The sequence below is a fragment of the Zalophus californianus genome, chromosome 4, assembly GCF_009762305.2.
Source record: "Zalophus californianus isolate mZalCal1 chromosome 4, mZalCal1.pri.v2, whole genome shotgun sequence".
In the NCBI taxonomy this organism is placed as follows: Eukaryota; Metazoa; Chordata; class Mammalia; order Carnivora; family Otariidae; genus Zalophus; species Zalophus californianus.
The window spans coordinates 80,164,934-80,178,429 of NC_045598.1; positions in this window are offsets into that span (position 1 = coordinate 80,164,934).

The following is a 13,496-nucleotide window of genomic DNA, read 5'->3' on the forward strand; positions in this document are numbered from 1 at the left end:
AAAAACATCCTAGACTTTGTGCACAGAAAAATGCAAATTAAATCTGCTCTGAGATGACATTTCTTAATTTCAGACTGGCAAAATTCCATATGTTCGATGACACACCGTGTTGATGAAATCGTAGGGAATCTCATCAATTGCTGGGGGAAGATGACTACAAATATTGTAACTTCTATTTGATTCTTGTCGATGGCTAAGAAAAGAAACTCTGTACCTTCCTCTTGAATTTTTTAATATTTTGAAACCAGTAAAATTCCCAAGTTTTTATTAGCTCTTCTGTATGATGATGAATTGCTAACTTAGTCATTATACCACAGTGGATGAAAACCTTAGACAGTGGAGTAAATATGACCTTAGCAAGTCACTTAACAACTCTGACCTCAGTTTTCTCATTCAGGAAATGGGCATGGTAACCACTTCGTAAGTTTGTGTTGAGAATTAATAAGAGTCTTGATGCAAGATAGGGTGAAATGAATGTTAGCTAATAATATTATTATTTCAAACCATATCTATATATCATAAAACAGTGGGGATTTTGGGGGGGCAGGAGGGGGACAGAGTTTAAAACCTTACCAAAAATGTCACTTAGAAAATTTCTTATCAATGTGGATAAGTCTTTTTTTTTTAAGTTATTATATAAAAATTTTATGTACAGTAACGGGCATATTTAAACAGCTATGGCAGAAAAAAATGGAATGTTAAAAACACTATTTTACTTCTCCTTAGCTGCTATTCTACTAATGGGTTATGTTGTGGCTGGGTAGACTACAGGAAATGAATATTTTTCCATTAGGTACCCTTTCTCTCCACCATTTTCAAGCTCATCCTCTTCTCTCTTTCCCTTGGTCAAAAAAAAATCATAATGTTCATGTCTTCCTTGTCTTGGACAACATCCTTCTTTTGTCTCATTGTCTCATGGAAATTTCTTTCTGACCTCATTAGCAAACTTTTTGGTGGGGTGTGCTACCTTTGCCGTCACAGGACCATCCCCTTATTTCTTACTGCCTGAATTCTAGCTCTTTACACTCCAACTGCATCTGTTGACTCCAAGGACACAACCACCAATGGCCAAATCAAAAAGCTCTTGGAATTGTCTTGCTCCTGGACTGCACGTGCATTTAGCAGTTGATTATCCTTTTGATGCCCACTTCATTATCTTATTTCTACCTCACTTCTGTCCATTTCTTCCTGTTCTTTTTCTGCTTTGCTTTCTTTTCATTTCTCACTCATCAGCATATGCACATCCCAAAGTTTACTCCTTATTATTTCTGTTCTTTTGTGCCATTTTCTTCCTTGGAGGTTTTACTCAGTCTCACCAGTTCAACTCCTAGAACACGATAGAAGATTCTCCACAAGGAATCACCTTCTCTCTCTAAAACTATAAACCCTCCAAGTTAGAGGCAGGGAGAAGAACTTTAAAAAGCGACTTTCTTTTGAGGAAGGGTAGCTATATATGTATCCCTGACTCTTATTCCCTCTTTCCCTGTTTTTCTTCTCTTAAGTTTTCTCTAAATGTTTTCTTCTTCTTTAATCATATCCAGACCTGGATTTTTCCACAATAGGGGGAATTTTCAAGAAAAAATATTTGCAAAATTCCAAAAAGAAAAAAAAAGAAAAATCATAGAAACTTTATATGGCATAAGAACAAGTCAGTTTTAAAAAGACAGATTTCTAAATTTGATATTACATAAAAGAAATACAGCCTTATTCAGATAGCTAACCTTAGTTGAGATGATGGGGACTGGTATCAAGGCAGGAGAGAGGGAATAGTGGGTGGATTTGTGAGATATTTATTGGAGGTAAGGCTGTGATTGATTCGCTATGCCACTGAAGGCAAAGGAGGAGTTGAAGATGACTCCAAGGTGACTCACTTGGGCAACTAAGTGAATGGTGATGATATTAATCAGAATGGAGATCCCAGTAAAAGGAACTCACTCACTCTGTAGGGAGGATAATGAGTTTGATCAAGGACATCTTGAGCTTAAGCTACCAGTAGGGTCTTTAGAAATAAGAGTCTAGGGGTGATATTATTAAAATATATTTTGTAATTTTTTCCTTCTTGGGAGTAGAAGATCTCATTTATTTTCATAGTTTCAACTATTGTTTACATGACATGATTCCTATGGCAATCATCAGTGCTGGTCGTCCAATATTTTGGGTTTCTGTTTCCCAGACATATGGTAGGATGTACTTGCTGCATTTTTTGAAGTTAGGTGTGACCCTGGGGCTTGCTTTGCTAATAAAATCCAAGAAGTGACATGTGTAACTTCAGTGTAGAAGCTTAAGAGAGCTTATGTTATTCTCCACATTTCCTCCTCAGTGACAAAGGGATTGTGAAAATACTTTCTGAGGCACAGCCTTCCTCAGCCAAGGGTCCTAGTGAGTATGACACAGAACATCTGGGCATGTCGTGATTTTGAAAAGTAAAACTTTGTGATTTTAAGCTGGGTGTTTGTTACCACACCATAGCCTACCATTCCAACTAATATAATTCCTAAATCTTTATCTCCAACCCCTCCTCTACTTAGTGATCATAAATCCACTAATTTTTCAGAGCAGACCTCATTTCAGGTAATTTTATCCTTTCAAAAGGGGTCAGTTATGAAATGTAAAAGTAGATTGTGACTTGCTTTTTATATACCTTCATAAGATCTTAGAACAATGGCTTCAAAACTCCTTCCAACCGTGATATATATAGTAGGAAATAATTTTACACTAGGACCTAGTAGACACATCAACCAGAAACAAAAACTTCATGAAACAATACTTAGGGTTACTATGTGGAAGCATGACTGTTTTTTATTTCACTTAAAAACACTTTTTGCAAGCCCCTAAGTAGATGTTATGACCCAGTAATGGATCTTAACCTATAGTTTGCAAAAGCCTGACTTAGAGTGTAAGCTTTGGGGTTGGAATGCCTAAGTTCAGTCCTGGCCCCTCCACTTACTACTACTGCTGTGTAACCTTCAGTAAGATGTATAACCAGTGAGCCTCAGTTACATCTTCTATAAAATGGGATACTAATTACTTATTTTGTAATTAAATTGGATTAAATGAGAACACATATAAATATAAAAGCATTTGAATAGATGTACAAATATATAAATAAAATTATCTGTGTATATATATATATATATATATATATATATATATAAATTTAAATTGCCAGGCATATTTCCTGAAATATTATAAGTGGTCATAAGGCCCAAACCTTATTTTTGGTTGGGAAGATAAGTCCTGGCAAGACTGAAAAGTCTGAGGATTCAACTTTTCAGGAGCTGTGGTGGGACAGATATATCCCTTGCTGACATACCTAACGTCCCTGATCTCCCTGTTCCCGCAGCGGTTTGACCTCCCCTGTATATGCTCACTTAACACATTCCTTCTGGGCAAGTTCAGCTTGGGGGATCTCTAGGGACGTGGGGCTTGTATACAGGGATCTTGTTTGTGACAGAGACTGGAGTCTGCAGTGCACTTGGGGACACGCTGCTCTTATGACCATATCATATTCTTTTCTCAGCCTTCTTCTTGCCAGTCTCAGTGACTTTGTTATGAAAGAACACCTCCTTGCCTCAGGACCCAGCTCAAATTTTTAACCTGATACCAATTATCAACATCCTGTGTGTCTTTTTGATGGCCCAGTCATCTTATCTCCCCACATGATTATCAGCTCCTAGAAGTTGCTCAGTAGGTCCCTTCTGATGGGGTCTTCCTGTAATACTCTTTATCTCCTATTTGTTTTCTTGGACACTGCCTATTAATCTTTCAGTTCTCTGCTTAAAAATCACTTCCTCTGTGTGCTCCTATGTTGAGCTCTCAAGGTCCCCCTTGGTTTTCTTATCTTTTAATACTTTCCAAATAATTAAGAAATTCCTTGTTTAATTGTCTGTCTTTCCTGCTGGAGTATGAGTTTTAAGAGGGCAGGAGATGTTCTGATTGGTTGTAACCTAGGATGAACTATGGTACTTTTTATTCAAGAGCATTTTGGTATATATCATTCTAGACCAGACATCACATACTTGAATGTCTGTATGGACGAGACAGCTCACATGTATGAGGCAAGTCAGTCGGTGGGATCTGGGGAAGTGAAGACTGTGGGCCTTTCCTAAAGGGGCAGCTACTACTTTACATCAACAGAACACTACCCAGAGGAAGTAGCCTCTCATTGCTAAAAATTCTGATTTTTTTCTTAAATTTGAAATCCCCTGGATTTTTTCTAATTAAAAAAACCCCTATAGGCTGCTAGTTAATCTTTACATTATATATAATGAATATATGCATATATTTAACAATATATATTTTGGGGGCACCCAGGTGGTTCAGTCTGTTGAGCATCCGACTCTTATTTCGGCTCAGGTCATGATCTCAGGGTTGTGAGATGGAGCTCCACGTGGGGCTCCATGCTGGGTGTGGAGCCTGTTTAAGATTCTCTCTCCTTGGGAGACAAACTATAAGAGACTGTTAATCATAGGAAACAAACTGAGGGTTGCTAGAGGGCAGGGAGTTGGGGGGATGGGGTAACTGGATGATGGGCATCAAGGAGGGCATGTGATGTAATGAGCACTGGTGTTACGTAAGACTGATGAATCACTGACCTCTACCTCTGAAACTAATAATGCACTATATGGTAATTAATTGGATTTAAATAAAAAAATAAAAACAAACAAAAAGATTCTCCTCTCTCCCTCTGTTCCTCTGCCCCTCCCCCATTTCTCTATCTGTCTTAAAAATATATATATATATGTATTTTTTAATCTGGTTTTTAAAACTTCTTTGTGAGCATCCTTCATAGTCAATCGTACATATAATTTTCAGTTCCCGTATTTGTCAGGTGGGGTTAAGATATTATTTCACAGGATTGTTGTGAGGATGAAGTGAAATTGGGCAGGCAAAGCCCAGAGAGGAAAGCTGGGCCCACAGTAGGTTATCCAGGAATCGGGTCCCTCTTCCCTCCCTTGTTCAGTCTTCATGTCAGAGAATCGGTAGCTTGAGAAGTGGCTACAGAGAGTGTGTTCCCTGGAATGCTCTGTGAGGTGTTAATATGTATCAGGGTGGCAGGGGTCCTATGGGCAAATAAATTTGGAGATTGCGACCTGAACCAATGTAAGCATCTGTCCTTACAAAGGACTTCTTAGAGGCCTTAATATGCTAATATGCCTCCTGACTCTTCGAAAAGGAATTGAGATGCAATAGTCCTCACATTTGATTGACCTGAATGAGTGCCTTATCAAACACACTCTTGAAAATGCCAAATCCACTGGAGTCTGGCTTCAGGGCTTCCTCAGCCTCAGCGGTCAGAGCCCAGGAAATAAGCTTCCACCATGTGGGTCTGTGTTGCCCAGCTGCCTACTTCGCTAGCCTGCATGGTGTTGGCACTCGAGTTCTACAGAGTCAGAAATCCAGGGCCCGCAAACAACTTCATTGATCCTGCAATGCTTTTGTAGCGAAGCCATAAACAAATGTGCCCACTGAACAGCAGTAAGTTGATGCTGGCTAGCGAAGCCACCCCTCTTGCTAGCATTGATTTTTATCTTTAACTAGCTATTCTCCCCGAAGAACCAAAGGAGGCGATTTTATTTCTGTTGATTCCATTCTTGAGATCGTTATGTTGATTATGTGTATTCTCTTTTTTCGTGTAGATGTTTGAAATTTCCCTAGGAAACATTTTCTTCTGCTTAAGATTGCACCGAGCATCATTTTAACACATAGTAAATGTTGCTGAGTAGAAAAATGCATGCATTACCACGTATTTTTGCAAAGTAAGAGGTTTATATCTTTGTAATTATTTTCAATGTGTGTTTATTGATTTTTATAATACAGGGATATTAACTTGAAAGAGAACAAATTACATACAACAAATTAAGCACTTGCATGGATTAGAAAATGGAGGTAGTGCACTCAAGGCATGACTAACATGAGAGTGTTGCACGATAGAAGAACTGCGTGGGTTCACATAGCATCTGGAAGAGTTTCATCCAGCCACTTGTCTGAAAGGATCTTTAACTGGAATGCAGGTGCAGGATGGCATGCATTTATGGAATAGTAGTATTTGAGAACTGGAAGAGAACCTCATCTAGGGAAACTGAGGACAAGATGAGTTAAGACCCCATACACAAGGTCACAGAATATTGGAGGCATGGCCAGAGCGAGAACCTAGGTTCGGGGACCCTGGCCCTGTGTTGACTTTCCAACCACACACGGTGTCTCCCCAAGGCCCGGTGTTACCATTTATCAGCTCTGTGTCTTTGGGCATGACACTCTTTCCTCGTTCATAAAATTAGAGCAATAACTGACTGATGGGATAATGTGCATGGACACAGCATTAGGTTTAGCACAACTTAATGCCCTTTAAATAACACTTCATTCATCCATTTGAGATGTATTTATTGAGTCTCTACTAAGTTTCAGGCATTAATTTCTTGGAGAACAGATTTTTCCTTCCAGTACGAATATTTACCGTAAATTTTAACATAATTTATACGGCACATTTTTAGTGTGTAGGCATTACACTTCACATTTGAATGAAAACCTGTAAAGAGGATACATTCAAAATCCCCAAATTCTAAAATCCAAAGACTTGTAATATTATCCTACAACCCATTGGACTACAGTTGCTACATACTTTATTAATGTCACTAACATTGCCATCCCCTGATGTTAAAAAGGGCAGTGATAAGTGACTCTGACCCTCTTAAATACTGGATCAAAAGTTCCAGGAAGGTGGAGTGCAACTATCCCAGTGGGGCAGTGCTTTCAAATGATGGAGTAACCCAAAGGGTTTGGGCATCCCCTGTTTGTCCTATATCACAGGGTTTTCCTTTCAACTTGCTTTCTTCCCAGTTCAGTGACCTTGTTTGATTTATACTTGAGGGTTTTGGGAAAGATGATTTCAAAAGTGGGGGATAAAAATTCATCAGGATCCTGGGAAGATTCAGTTCATGGTGCCTATACCCTGGGTCTGCTTCTTTGTAGAGGTTGGAGTTCAATTTGTAGAAACAGAAGACACGGTGTGTAGCGATCGTGTAGGTCATGTATGACTTGTTCATCAGTGCTGGGCATTTCCACCAAAGATGATCTTAGATCTGCTAGTAGTTTTTTAGAACTCAAAGGTGGGGTTGGAAGGAGTGTGGGAAACAGTAATAGATTTATTTGAACATCCTCTTCAGCAGGACCTGATGTGTCCTTTAATTTCTTAATGTGACTGGTGGGTCCATGACATATCTTGGCTACCTCTGGGCAGGGGAAGGTCTGCTCTAGGACTAGAAGAGACTGGGTGGGAGTCCTTGGAATTGCCTTATAGTTTCAGACTGAGAACTGGGGGGTTTCAAGCAGACCACATCTACTCTTTAGGGAAAGTTCATCTCTAGATCTCTCCAGTTGATTTCATTTTGGTTGATTGCCCTTCTTGGCTCTAAATGCTACAGAAATAATGTTGGTTCCTAGAACACTTCTTTTTTTTCTTCAGTTGTTTTGAGCAAGTGTCAACTTTTCTAATAAGTTGGACAGATTTATTCCTCAATTCATATTTGGCAACACTGGTATTACGATCATTTTCATAAGAGTCAATAATTATTCATTGGTACTTGCTGTCACCCGACTCTTGGCTATGTTTCCCTCCCTTTCATTAAATATGAAAATATATTTTCTAAATTTTATTATATTGTCTCAAATCTTTTTTTTAAAGAGTTTATTTATTTATTTATTTGAGAGAGAGAGCACACACAAGTATGAATGGGGGGAGGGGTAGAAGGAGAGAGAGAATCCCAAGCAGACTCCTCACTGAGTTCGGAGCCCAATGTTGGACTTGATCCCATGACTCTGAGATCATGACCTGCGCCAAAACCAAGAGTTGGACACTCAACCGACTGGCCACCCAGGTGCCCCATTGCCTCAAACTTAAATATTATGTTGATAAATGTGATGTCTTCTACAGGATAGTCTTCAACTTACAGATTATTTCTTCCATATAAGTTTATTTCTTTAATTTTTAAATGCTTATTTGGAACTCAGAAAGCACTTTTCCCAAAGAAATATCATAAATATGGTGAGTTTTCCATACAGCTATTTTCATCTCTAATGCACCTGAAATACTGTACATTTATATTGAAAAGTAGAGAAGAACACAATTACTGAAATAACAAATAAGACTAAAAATGTAAAGATTGAAAAGAAGCCAATATTTATTTATATTAATTGCTACACGTTGGGAAAAAGGATTTTAATTAGCAGGGAATTTTTAAAACTTTAGAAGAACACCTGAAAGGGGTTTTCAAGATCATTAAAAGGGTTCGTTATGTGGGCTCCTTAAAACATCGGCTCTTGTTTTTTGCTGGTTTATACAAGTGTACTAGTACATTATTCTTATATAACCTCAGCTATGACCAGGTCAACTCTTCGGTTTCATAAATTTAAGAGGTGGGGTGTGATAGGAATCCGTAAAAGAATTCCTGTTGGGCCTTGAAGGTCCTGAAGTGGATGTACATCAAGAATTAGAAATAGGGCAGGGGCTCCTGGGTGGCTCAGTCGTTAAGCGTTTGCCTTCGGCTCAGGTCATGATCCCGAGGTCCTGAGATCAAGCCCCACATCGGGCTCCCTGCTCAGGAGGAAGCCTACTTCTCCCTCTCACACTCTCCCTGCTTGTGTTCCCTCTCTCACTGTCTCTTTCTGTTAAATAAATAAATAAAATCTTAAAAAAAAAGAATTAGAAATAAGGCTGCTATGGACTTAATTGTGTCTCCTCCCCCCCACTCCCACCCCTTCATATGTTGAAGCCCTAACTCTCAATATGATGGTATTTAGAGATGGGGCCTTTGGGCAATACTTAGGTTTAGATGAGGTCATGAGGCTTTACTGTGATATTCATGTTTGGAATTTGAAGCTTTATGTTTGCTTCTTTTTTCCAAGTAAAACCCATGGCTTTTCAATTTCTCTATTTTTTACATTAGTACGTTATGAAATAGTTTTTAGGACCCCGTAATAGGACACTGTGTGATATGAGGTTCTTTTGTTTAATGGTATTTCTAAGCTTTGGTTTCTCTCTCTGAATAACTTTCCTGTTTGGTGCTTAAATGAGGCATCACAGAGTCCTGTGTGGTTGTCTAATAAACTAGCCTTATTTAATTAATTTAAAAACTAGCTATTTGTAATCCAAGAAAAAAAGTCAAAGCCATGGAAGATTCATTGTAGTTGAATGTGAATCTGTTGGATCCAGGACAAGATGTTGCTGAAACATATCCTTCCCACACTTCCCCCCCTCCGCGATTTTGAAGGGGAGTGGAAGGGGAGTGGTGGTGGATGGGTTTTCAGAATTTTTTCTCAACATTTTATAGATGTTCCCAAATGTCTTTTGCTGCTCTAACACATGAATGCGTTTTTTCCATTTGTCTGCTGAGGTTCTTTTAAGGATCAGATGAGATAATGCTCACGTAAGCACCTTGTAAATGGTCAATTTCTATGTGTGTGTTAATTCTTCCCCGCCTTGCTACTTAGATACAATGGCTGTACTCAAAACAAATGCACCGAGGGCAACTTCCAGGACCAGGAGCTACAGCTCTGCACTCTTTCCTGCTAAACTCCTGGGCTTACTTCTTAGTGAGTGCTAAATGCATGTGGCAGGATCCTGACCCCAAATCATTACAACGGATAGTCTGTGCGCGCAGGGCTTAAACTATACGTGTGCTTGCTGCAACATGATGGATATAACTGCTTGCTGAGAATTTGATTTATTTTCCAATAGTTTAGCATCCCTCTGCTTTTATCTGATATGACTATTTTACAAGCATGTGTACCAAGCATGGCTTCAAAATTGCAGGTTATGAAATACAGAAAATGGAACAATTGCCGTGCATAGCAGAAATCTTCCTGTTCAGCCTGTGTGCTGTATATTTTAAAGTAAGATGGACTGCTGAATGGTGATGGGGGCTGGCCTTGGGCTTCATCATTTTTCCCCCTACAGGTAAAAGGAAATGCAAGACTTTCTTCTTCATTTTCAACTTCATATTGTTAGTTGGTTTTTCACAGGTTGGTTTGTGATGATGGGTTTTTGCCTTATCATTTGTTGGCATAATAAAAATGACACGTTGATGAGGAGGAGAGCAGTCCCCTTTTAGGATGGAACAGAGCAGCTGAGACTAGCGAGGAAAACATAGCAGGCTGACGGGGATGCCTCCCCCTTTCCCATTTCCCCGCAACCCAAGTCTCTATTTTTTCAATAATACACTTGCTGGCCGAGAAATGCACATCAGAAACTCACTGCTATTATGTATATGCATATGTTTGTGCGTAGAAGAGGCTAGCTAGTTGGCAGTCTGTGTAGCAGATGTACCAGAATAGGGACACAGTTCCTAGCAGGACAGCTTGCTTCGTTGGAGGTTGTATTTATTTCAGGGTTCTTAGCTCAAATATCCTTTCTTTCCCCCCTGGTCAAAATTGACTCTGGGTTGTGAGTAATTGGCATTTAAGAACAGAGCAGACTGGGAGCTGGTTCGACTCTGATAACACCTCTACTCTGCTGGAGGTTTCCTTTGGGTCAGCTGTGCAGAAGGGATTGCCGGGCAGTGTGGGACCCTGATTGGCATCATTTGGAGCAGGCTTAAGCAGAAGCCAAGCGTGACAGACCTGGGGAACGTGTGCTTGTGTAGCGGAGGGAAGGTACGTTAATGGACAGTGCAGAGGCTGGGGTGACGAAGCGTGCACCTGCTCATTGGGTGTATCCAAGATGTCAGTCGTCTGGGATTTTTCACCTGGTCTGAGACTTCACCTCTGCATTAAAACACTTGCTGAAAACTCAGGTGCAGACCTTAAGGATAGCTATCCCACTTTCATGGTCAGACAGCGTCCTGTCAAGTGTCATTCCTTCCATGCCTAGGCATTCCTGAGTTTTTTCCACTTTGAGGACATTAGTGTCTCTTTCCATTGCTCCGCGGTTATCTTGGATGATGGATCACTTGATTACTTTAAGTAAGTTAAGTCTATACAGAGAATTTAGCAGTTATTTTGGAGGAGCAGATGGTTTCCTATTTCTTTTTGATAATAGTTCCTTAAGTGGCTTTTCATATAAAGCACATGCTTAAACTTTATTGAGCATTTGCTATGTTTGAGGCACTACGCTAAGCCTTTTACATGGTCCTCGTGACACTCCTATGAAGTAGGTGCGGTGATTATCTCCATTTACAGGAAGGAAACTAGGCCGTAGAGAGGTTAAGTGACTTGTTTAAGGTCACACAGCTGTGAACGGTAGAGAAGGATTTAAGTCTAAGCATTTTGAACTTGGGGTCTGAGTTCTTAACCCCTACTTGAGTTCCTTGGCATGGCATTTGTCAGGCACAACAAATATTTGGCGAATGCTTCCAATGTACTGGATTCTGATTTAGCTGCTAGAGTTATACCTAAAATAGGTCAAATACCTCATGGAGCTTTCATTCTAGGGATATGGGGGAGGTCAGACGTCAAACAAACAAACAAACAAGATAATTTTAAATAGGAATAAGAAAGTATAAAAAACCAGTATAAAAACCTTGAGTGCCTGGTGGAAAGAGAATGAGTAGATAGGGTGGTTAGAGGAGATATCTCTCAGGAGATGGCATTTGAACTTGGACCATAATGAGAAGGAGCCAGACACACCAATTTGTGGGAAGAAGGAGCGAACTGCAAAGGCCAAGGCCATGTGGGGGGAATACACGTGCTGTGTTCGATACTACAAAGCGGGTCACTGAGTGTACTCAGTGGAGGGGGAAGCAGTGAGAGATGTGAGCTGGACATGAGCAGGAACAGATCTCTTGGCGGCATAAAAGTGTCTTCAGGAAGGATGCATCCGGTCTCCCCTGGCTCCAGACGCGGTGCTTTGCACTTGACGCGGTGCTCAACTGTTTGTGATTCCCCAGACCCTATGCCGTTTCACTTCTCCGTGGCCTGGGCTTCGCTCCTCCCGCCTGAAACATCTTTCCCCGGAGTTTGTACCTGACCAACTTTCCTTCTTCCTTTGACACTCAGCTCAGGGGTCTTTTCCTATGGTGGAGCTTCTCAAATTGGGCCTGATTTTTGCTCCTCCTCTGGGCTTCCCCTTCCTTTCTGTCCGAATACTTAGCATGCCTTTCGAATTTTTCATTTGCATGCTGAAAGCACAAGAGCTGCCTGAGGGCGGGGCGTGTGTCTTGTTTATCCTTGAATCCCCAGGGCCCGGGGGCTGGGCTAGTGTTCTCATCCTGTGTGGCCTGATGGCTCTGGAGGCCCCGAAGATCACCCAGAGGATTTTTTTTTTTTTTTAAAGATTTTATTTATTTATTTGACAGAGAGAGACACAGCGAGAGAGGGGACACAAGAAGGGGGAGTGGGAGAGGGAGAAGCAGGCTTCCCGAGGAGCAGGGAGCCCGATGTGGGGCTCGATCCCAGGACCCTGGGATCATGACCTGAGCCGAAGGCAGTCGCCTAACCAACTGAGCCACCCAGGCGCCCCGATCACCCAGAGGATTTAAATAGAGGCAAAAATGCTCAACAGCATCCATCACTTTGAAGGGCAAAGGATTCTGGCCCCCTGATCACCCCTGCCCCGTAGCGAGATGACCACCCTCCTGGCTCTCCTCACGCGCTGTGCGTGTTTCTGCCTCCGTGCCTCCTCCCCGAGGGCTTCCCGTTCACGTGCCTTCCCCTATTCCCCCCTCCTCCAAGGCTTTGCTCACTGGTGGCTTGAACTTCATGCGGCAGAGATAATTAATAGTAACGACAGTATAAAAAGAGCTAGCATTTATGGGGTTCTTACTACATGCCAGACGTGATCTCATCTAATGCTGCAAAACCTTGGGAGGTTCGTACTGTGACTATCTCTATGTTACAGAGGTGGGAAGAGTGCAAGGAGATGATCTGCAGGAAGAAGGACTATAGTATGGCAGAAGGTTTGTTTCTCCTTCTCTTCTCCCCACTCTCTTGCTCTGGCTCTCCTCCCCTCTATCCTCCCTCCCTTCCTTCCTTTCTCCCTCCCTCTCCTTTTTCTGCTTCTCCCCTCCCTTCTTCCCTTTCTCCTCTCTTTCCTTCTCTCCCTCCCCACCCGCCCCCTTCTTTCTCTACTAAACACCATTGCCCTTTTTTGCAGCTAACAGTTAGTTCCCTGTTGGCCTTCAGAATTCCTTCCCCCACATTGGGTGCAGCACTGGTGAAATAGTCAATCGAGGGCCCTTCTACCCCTTTGCCCACGCTGTCACTCGCTCCAGCCCTCCAGGGATGTGTGACCCAGTCTGGGCCAATCAGTTTTTCTCTGGAGACACTAAACCACGGGAGAATGGTACCTGGATGGAAAAGCAGCTGGGGATGATTTATCCGAGCTGTGTCCTGTCAGGATATCAGTTTGCCGCCGCTGTCTTGATCCCCGGAGCAACTTTTACTTCTGCCCCTTCTGCATCCATTCTTTTTTTCCTTTTCTTTCTTTCTTTCTTTTTTTTTTTTTTTTAAGATTTTAGTTATTTATTTGACAGAGACAGAGATAGTGAGAGTGGGAATACAAG